The sequence below is a fragment of the Mycetomoellerius zeteki genome, unplaced genomic scaffold (assembly GCF_001594055.1).
Source record: "Mycetomoellerius zeteki isolate Tzet28-1 unplaced genomic scaffold, Tzet1.0 scaffold252, whole genome shotgun sequence".
Taxonomy (NCBI): domain Eukaryota; kingdom Metazoa; phylum Arthropoda; class Insecta; order Hymenoptera; family Formicidae; genus Mycetomoellerius; species Mycetomoellerius zeteki.
This window is the reverse complement of record NW_017257230.1, coordinates 4,948-14,292: the sequence shown is the minus strand read 5'-3', so window position 1 is coordinate 14,292 and position 9,345 is coordinate 4,948.

Sequence of the window (9,345 nt, the reverse complement as noted above, 5' to 3'; positions counted from 1 at the left end):
GCAATATGTGCAGACTCGCTTCCTACAAGCCGTCGACAGTGGCAGTTCTATTCCTCTTAACAAATAAATAAATCACCTTGGGGTCCAGCTGATTTATGTGGCAGAATTTCAGCCGTTTTGCTTGGTAATATTCCATCATGTCGGATGTGGGTAGAAACTCGTATGACTCGCGACAGGAAAACCGAAAACGTAATCGCGCAAATTGCGGTGCTTTCCACGGGTGTACGTACGTCAGGGCTCTGCAGCAAGCTGGCCAGACGTTTTTGCCCGCATGTGTATTTCCTGTGCGAGCGTATGCGTTTCCGACTTTGCCCACGTGTTGATTTTCGTTCATGGGTAAATAAAGGGATTTCGTTCGCGGCACTCGTACCGTGTCTGCTATTTTGAAGATATTTTTCGCAGTCCGTTCGGCAAGTATTATTTTAACAAGAAAGGACCAATAGAAACGCTCGGTTACCTCACCATATTCCAGTAGCTATAACAAAAATCAGTAAAAACGTACTATATCTTTGGTACATATCCAAAAAATATATCTAGAAATATATCGCGGGATAAAGAGGAAAAAGGAGAGGGAGGGAGAGAGAGAGAGAGAGAGAGAAGACTTGGAGGAAACGCTTGAGGAATTATCGCCAGCGAATATATTTATCGGCTACCTTCGAAAGATCGTATATTTTTCCCAAAAACTTCAAGTCACAACGATTGATTTTTCCGCGTGCCATCAAAATTCTAGCAACGTCGGGGATAGCCCAGACTTTGCAGAGGTTACACAGAAGATATCGGCTTTCACGAGCAACGTGACGGATCTTTCCTTCGTCTATCGAGCGAAGGAGGGCGAAAGAAAATCTTGCGATCCGGCGATACGGTGGAATATTCGACGTAACACGTCCAGAACGGTGTCGGGATGTAGGAAGAGGAAGGGACGGCGGAGGGTGACGCGGTAAAGCGGTCTGCCAATAACGCGAGAGAGAGACCTTTGTGTGGGCCGAAGGTACGAGGCGTCGAGGCATCGCATAGCATCGCTCCGAACACCCCTTACGTCGCGATCGCCTCACCAACCCCTGCCAGGGGATGGCTGCACGCTCTCACTCGACTGCCTTCTCTCCAGTATGGCGAAGGCTCGAAAGGGCATCAAAGAAAAAGCCGAACGCCGCGTCGGAGCCGCCATTTGATTTGCGCGAAATCGCGAAGGGACTCCAAACGATAATGTCTACCAACAGCTGCGTGCGCAAAACCGTTTCACGGAAATTGCTTCGGGATGAAAAGATTCATTCGCGCACGACAATGAGAGCGTGCTTCGACCGACTCCTTGATAACCCTCGTGAACGATACCGTTTATTGAAAAATGGAAAAACTGGATATAACGGGAGACAAATATCAACTCTGTATAATATGTAAGTACGACGGAGGCACGTGAAAAGAACGCGACTACATTTTTGATACAGATATCAGCATTTCCATCGTCGGTCGATGAAAAGCGAGAGAGGACACAAAGTCTCGAAAGCAATTTAAGGTCCAGGAATTTTCTTTGACCCCCGGACGCTTCGCCGTTCGCTTCGCAGAGGCTCGAGCAGGGACACGCGGCCCATCTAGCCTTCCCCTTTTTCATTTTCCCGGTAGCCACGTCGTGGCTGCCAGATTAAAAACTAAAAGTTCGCTGGGTGCGTTAGTGCGGCAAATAATTGAAAGAGTTTTTTAACGGGATGTCCCTTTCCCCGGACGTCGCTTTCGCTTCCGCCTTCTGTCTTCGGCCGTCCGCTCTCGCTATTCGATGGAACGACTGTAGAAGGAAGAACCCTTAAGCCGGAGTGCGCAGCTTTTTAAAACGATGTAATTGTTAATTTGGAGACGAAATACAATTTCGCGACACGAAGTTCCTCGCTCGTTCAAAGGAGAAGAACGCAGGGATCGGGGGGCCGGGGATACGAGAGGGACGAAAATGAGCACCAACGACCTGGAAGGGCGAGGACGAGGGAGCGGAAGCTCAGCGCAAAGGCGACAAAGACACCGCCATTATTTCGAGAACGATAGTCAATTTAAATTAACAGTGCTAGAGAGCTTGGAAGGCGACCCTCTCTCACGTACCTAAGTAATCTCATTCTGCATTAATGCGCGGGACGAGTGTTAGCAGCGCGACAGCAAGGATCCGCGAGACCCATCTGCGCGTTTCTTTATAAGCCCAAAATTGCAATTCGCTCTTTGACAATAGCGTAACGGCGTAGGTATCAGGTAGCCTTGAGTCTCTCATTCTACGATGGAAATGAGCGGATCTTCGCGGACTTCTTTCGTTGCGCGATTACGACAGGAAACGGTAGGAAGCTCCGTCGCGAACTGTATCAAAAGATACGCCACTCGGTATTCGAGTGGATGGCAATTCCGACGATATATCCACATACCGGATACTTTTATCGTACCTCGTTCCGAGATAAACGCCGCGTCTTATTCATAATTCTCCGTCTCTTTCCGTAGTTGCCCGGGCATATCCTAGGATTTAAGGCATGCCCACGTCGCGTTCCACTTGGCGTCCGTGCGCGCTGCAAATGCGATCCTGAAAGGAATCGCTTTTAAAGAGGATATTTCTATCGGGGATATAAGCGCCCAGCCGTTTACGTATTCATAGAGGTGGAACGAATGCGTGTAACTTTATTAAAGGCGAGTGGCGTTCCCCGGTCTCCGCCCTTGCGAAAAATAAAATTCGCAAAGTTCAACGTGCAAAGAGTCCGTCGATGGTTGTCCCTCGCGATGGGAAAGAGATAGAAAAAGAGAGAGGTATTGTATATAAACGCGGCGCGGAAATCACTACGACGACGAGAGAGGAACCTTTCTGGAGCCAGGATGGTTCTTAAAACTGACCATATTTTGGTGATATTGTCCATATATGAAAGAGACTCGATCTAGCCTCTCTGCTATCCAGCCGGAGACATTCCATCTCGCCAAGACCTCCCTTTATACCGGCGTAAGCTAGAAATATCCTCAGTTTTATCATTTCAGACCTGGTCTTCATTTTATACGTTCTCTGGCTCACTCGTCCCCGCATACCCCCAGTGTTCCCTTAGCCTCTTTACGGACCACGGGAATGAGTCGTAGCCGGGAGCTTTTCCCCAAGAGGGGACCATGCACGAGAGTGTTTGTAGCCACTCGTGTCCTCGTCCTTCTGAGTGTACGATGGTCTCCGCTCGTCTCTCCTCTTCTTTCTTTTCTTTTCTTTTCAACGACGACTTTTTCCGTCTCGCGCTAGTAGTGCGTCTAACTCTTCTCTTTTTGCTTTTTCTTCTCTCTTTTTACTTTTTCTCTCTCTCTCTCTCACTCACTCACTCACTCACTCACTCACTCACTCACTCACTCACTCACTCACTCACTCACCAATTCGCAAGCCTTTCCAATAAATCGAGAATATAATGTGCTTCAGAGCACTTGCCAATAGGTCGAAATGGGCAGCCGGAAGGCTCGACTGCATACTCGAATCAATATTGTCAGATTGATGCTACCGATAAGAATGGGGATTACAGCTCGTGATTGCAAACGCCTGAATGTGTATTACGTCACCATTCCATTTCAGTAACGTTATGAATGTTACGCGATTACGAGTATCTTGAACCAAGAGAAAAGCAAGTATTTTCGAAAATTCATTATAAATATTTATGAATACTTATCATTATGAATATTTATAATCTCATAACTTAAGTTGAATCTCAATAATAAAGTTCATGTAAAAGAATAAATTATCTTCTGTACGCGTAGTAAAAAAAGATGCAGTTTCCTTAGTAAACTGTAATGGTATATAGGTACGCGTATATGTAGTACGTTTGCTATCCCTTCAGGATACTTGTCAATACTGTCCAATTTCGCGGGATACTACGTGCTTCCTCTTTCAATATCTGCCACGTCGCACACTGCTAAGTATCTAGAACCGACAGTGAATTGGTATTACTAGACGTCCGACACTTTAACACTAGCAATACGCTTTGTCTCCTTCGACTCGGCGGTTCTGATCGATCGATCGTGATCGTCCGCGCACTCAGGCATCCAAGGACTTTTGCCAACCTATTTCGGAGCACTGCGGATTGGTCCAGCATGAGACGCAATTACCATACTTCGATCTATGGCCCACTTCACTCCTCTCCCTCCCCCCCCCTCTCTCTTTCTCTCTCGTCTATTCCGCGAGCGATGGGCTGGATAACTTCCGGTTCGTTCACCGATAGCCTACGGTTAAACGCTGCCACCTTCCATTACCGTTATTGCCTAACGTCATTCACTAATCCATCTACCGAGCCGGGTCGTCGATCGATCGCTAACCGTAAAAATCGTGGTCGCTGTGAACAGGTACGTACTATACTCGATTTTATTACTACGAGCCAAGTCGACACTTTTACGGTCTCGACTATTTACAAACCTCGATTCTACGTCATATCACGAATATGACATCACGTCTAGTAGGGAAATATCGAAAGATAGATGGCTTTTGATAAAATGTTGATGATAGCGATTAATCATCAGCATTAGCGACAGATTTAGAATGTCGTTCGCATAAATAGCTTGCTGCAACTTTTTTGCTGCGACATTTTGAGTACTATCTAGTAAAATTATCAATTCAATTTTATTATACCAGAGAAGCTCGGGTTTATAATATTATTAGCGTCTCGTATAGAATGTCTATATTATAGATCGGAACACTTTAACTATAATTGAATAAAATATATACACAGGAACATGTATTTATATTATTTTTGTCATTCGTCTCTCTATTCTCAATTTTGTGTTTCTTCAACCTTAATCTTAAAAAAAATCCAGCTCTGGTAGAAATCTCGTAACATACACAAAGCGACGAGGTCGACATTACGGACGGTGTTAGTCGAGTTCGCGGGGAAAAGCGACAAACAAATGCAAGACGCGCAATAGTAGTGGCGGTCGAAAAAAGCAGCGACAGGCGGGTGTAACGGAAGGGTTTACCGGGTGTAGTCGAACCGGGGGAGGGAGTGAGGGTGGAATGGAGATAGCTCTGCTTTCTCTTTACGCTCCGGCGGCTCAGCATCCGCAACGGTAGCACGCCAGTCGGATCTTCTTTACGAGTATTGCGGTTGCGCCACGAGCGCGTCACAGGAAAGAGATCGCGGCCCCTCGACGGCGAGGATTCGCTCCACTTTTTTAATCCCGGAATTGTATTTATGCACGTACAATGGCACTTCCCTGTCCCATTACTTCTCCACCGTCCAGCGCCGCGCTACTCTCGTCTGTCCGTCGGTCCTCTTCGAAAGAAGACTCCTATAACCGTGCTTGAAATTTTCGGCGCGCATTGTTCCGGAATTCACGCGTCGTACGACGAAATAAAAGGATTTTATCGATAGTATCGCACGCGCTCTATTGTTCTACACCAGTAAAGCGCCACCGATCGCACATAAATGTCTTTCTTTTTACGTATCTGTCTAAATAAGCTGCGATAGAAATGCTGCTGTGAAATTCAAACTTTTAACAGCTTTCATAAGAAAGGTCTTTCATCACATATATCTGTCTTAAGGACAGGAAAATGTGCTATATGTATATAATTTTTTTCTGCCAATGCTATTACAAAAGATTGTTTAACAGAATTACATAAAAGTATAAATAGAGATATTAACCGTCATAAATTAACATAGTCGTTGGTTGTGTTCAGCAGAAAAAGCAGCTTTGCAATTGTTGTAAAATTCTTTAATATATGATTGGTTCTTAGTTCTTTATTAGATTTAAATGTACAAAGCAATTATATTAAAGAATCTTACAACAAACTTTGCAAAGTTGCTTTTTCTGAACGCAGCCATTGCTTTCATAATAATTAATTGCGTGTTAAATAAAAACAAACGGATTTATCATTCTAAAGTTTAAAATACGTCAACTTCGCGTATATTCAATATTGCTGACATTGTTTTAGTGAAAACCATTTCTTCTCCGCGTCATGCCATCAGCCAGTTTTTGCGACCTTGTCACAGTTGTCACATTGCTTGGTGAGTAGAGTGTCGAACACGTCGAGAGTTTCATTGTCTAAGGTTAATGTTAAGCCGAGTTTAGGAGATGATGACAAAAAGCGAAGTCGCAAAAAGAAGAAAATAGAGAAAGGAACATTTATTTCTAGCATTCCAGTTTCAAGGAAGTTCTAAAGCGCCGGTTTATATCCCCCAGTGATGTCCGAGGGTGGCGGCAAAAGCGGCGCTAGAAATGTGCAAGTTGAACAGCTTGACTCAACGATTTATCTGGCCGATGTGTACACGCGGAGGGGAAAAAAGGCCGTTGCTTGTCTTTACCGATATGTGACGTTATATCATTTCTTAGGAAGGTTTCTGCTCTGCCTTCCTTAATGAGAAAAAAATGTTTGATATTACATGATACTACATTTACAACTATAATTACATGTTACATAATTTTGATATTTATATTTGTAACTATAATTACATGTTACCATAATTTTGGTATTTGTAAATATAATTACATATTACCATAATTATGGTATTTATAATTCTAATTGCATATGATTATATAACATGTAATTGTAGTTATAAATACAAAAAAAATTTGTTTTTCAGTAAAGAAAGGCGAAGAAGGAATCTTCTCGAAGGAACGATGTAACATAAAAATTATAATAATATTACCATATGTGGTCATAATAATTATGGTAACGTGTCATTATAGTCATAAAATCAAAAATTTTTCTCTCACAATCAGTGTTTTATTACGTAATATCGCGATTGCGATATTATAGTTGCATCGATACGTTACATTCTGACGCCGTCGTCACGTCCGAGTCTCGTACATATATGATCAGTCGCGTTATTATACGGCAGGTGCTAAATAAATTTTCGAAGTTACTGCCGCTTCCGCGAAGAAAGTCTTGCAGTCTCGATGACAACCGTCACCGAGGTTATGTCAGCTCGGGCATCGATGCATCCCTCGCGCGTCACGTTCTCACCCTTCTTGTTCGTCGCTCTTCGTCGTCGCTCGTGATGCACGTGGTAATCTATTATTAAGGACCGCGAGCAGCGCAAAGAGAGAAGTTTACGAGGCGATGTAAAATACGCGAGAGATTCTGCAATCATAAAGGGGCAAAAATACCTGCTTCTCTCTCTTCGGGCTCGCACAACCCGTTTCATGGCCTTTCCGTTTTTATACTTCTCCTTCTCTCCGCCGTCGCTCACCTTTTCCACGGCATTGCGTGCTCGTCGTTGAACCAGATAAAACTATAACTTTTGCCAGGGCGTTCGGTGCCACATCATCGGCGAGCTTTCGCGTCGCTTTACGGCGAAACAGACTTTGCTGCGAACAGAGAGATCGAGTAACATCCCGGAGATAATAGGGAGAAACGCGCGGGGGTGTTTTAAAAGCACCTCCTTTAAAAACCCCCTACGTGGAATCTCTCCTGGAAAATCCGCCGTTGCGCTGCGCGCCAGCCTAATCTGGCCCGGGGCGCAAGATCGTAAATCCTCCTACGTCAAACGCGAGTCTGGAAGAGAAGATCGGGGGTACGCAGGTGCGCGGATTGTCTCGATGAATCTTTCGCGATAGGGCCTGGCGCATAAAGCGCCACAACCTTGGCTACAAATAAAATCGTCTCGCCGTCCCGCGTGATGTTTTCTTTTACAACCCTCCGATGTGAAGCTCGACGCGAAAGCAGAGATTTTGCATAATGAAAAAGAGGGGGACTATTTTTATAAAGGCCATATTCCTTGTGTATACAATTATCTCCACCAGATAATATTTATCATTGAATATTATATCACATATTCTCTCGATTACCGCACCCTGCTTTATCACTGATCAACTCATAATTATATGTTTACTATTTACGTTGGGTCCATCAATATTTGAAGAAAAAGTGATTGTATGTTATGTTGTGTGTGTAATCAGTGGAGGCACGGCAAATAGAAAATAATTTCGTGATGGATGTACGTGGTATCCACGGGAGGCTCAAACATCGCCGATCGTACACTTCTTGCGAATTTAATAACTCCAAGTTTAATTAACTATCGAAACTGGACCGATCGATTTCCCCGGAGTTCTTCCATCGAGGATACACTTTGCTTTTGATCCTAGTCTTCTCCCGTCATCCAACTCGGGCCAAGACCATCGACGAAGGTCCATAGTCCCCAGAGACTAAGGAACCCATCCTCTTTTCCTCGCCGACCTTCGCTGCTTCAGCGCCAGCGAAGAATGACGAAGGTCGACAAAATTCTTTCGCTTATACTGTCCATTCGCGACTTATCCTCCGTAGTTTTTAACGACGGAAAACGCCGAATATTGAACCACTCGACCGGAATTACTCCATCCAATCTCGTGTGTCATCAACACGATGTGTTGGAGAAGACTAAAAGAAAAAGGAGTAAAGAGGTAGATAATCCGTGTGACTTTTAAAGAAACTTCTTCGTTGAAAGTTTTTGGCACTTTTAGGTACCGTTGCGCGCGCCGATGTCGTTTCGAAATCGCATACCCCACGGCTTTCTTCGCCTAGAGAAACTACTAACGAGAAAGAAGAGAGAGAAATGGACGAAAAAGTGTTAGAAGAAAGTAAACGAGCATTTACCTCCTATCGGAACATGCCGAGGCTAAAAGTGTCAGAAAGATTTGCTAAGAATTTCTCGCCGGAAAACGCATGAATTGCATATTTTCATCCATGTAAGATTAATGATATTTTCTTAAATTTACACTAGATAATCGAGTGTAGACGAAAATAAAATAATGTTATTTAATTTTCATGTTATTTTCTAAGATTAAAAAACAAATAATAAATTAATATAAGCAAATAAAGAAAATAAATTCGCAATACGTATAGAAAAAATTGAAGTATTGAGAGTACGATATAAGATAGAAAACTTTAGCTTTCAATTACGATATTAATTCCGCGAGCTTATTATTTATATACGTCTGCACGTTGATTTATTTTTATTAATTATAATGCAAAATTATACGTCTCAATAACCGATTTATTAGTTCTTAGTAAGGACTAATAAATCGTCACACGTAAGTAGATAAATATCCGAAAGAAGGTTGGCTACAGCTCGAACCACTGGCGTGGAGTTTCCTAAGGGAGGACATTTTAATTACCGACTTCCCATTCACCGGCAGTATATACCCGGCGCTACACCTGCTCCTAGCACTTGTGCCTTTGCCACCATAGTACGACCTCGTGCCATTTGTCTCTCAAGTTTATATATAAAGCCGATCGTCCACCCTCTTCCAACGGTATACCGGTTCAAAGGCTGGACGGTGCGCTTCAGATCGGAAACTACGGGCGACAGAGATTGACTGGACTTCAATAAAGCTCTTGCCGAAGTGCCAAGCAAGATGGTCGCGGAGAGTGATGAGGATGGTACTATGTCGGCGTCG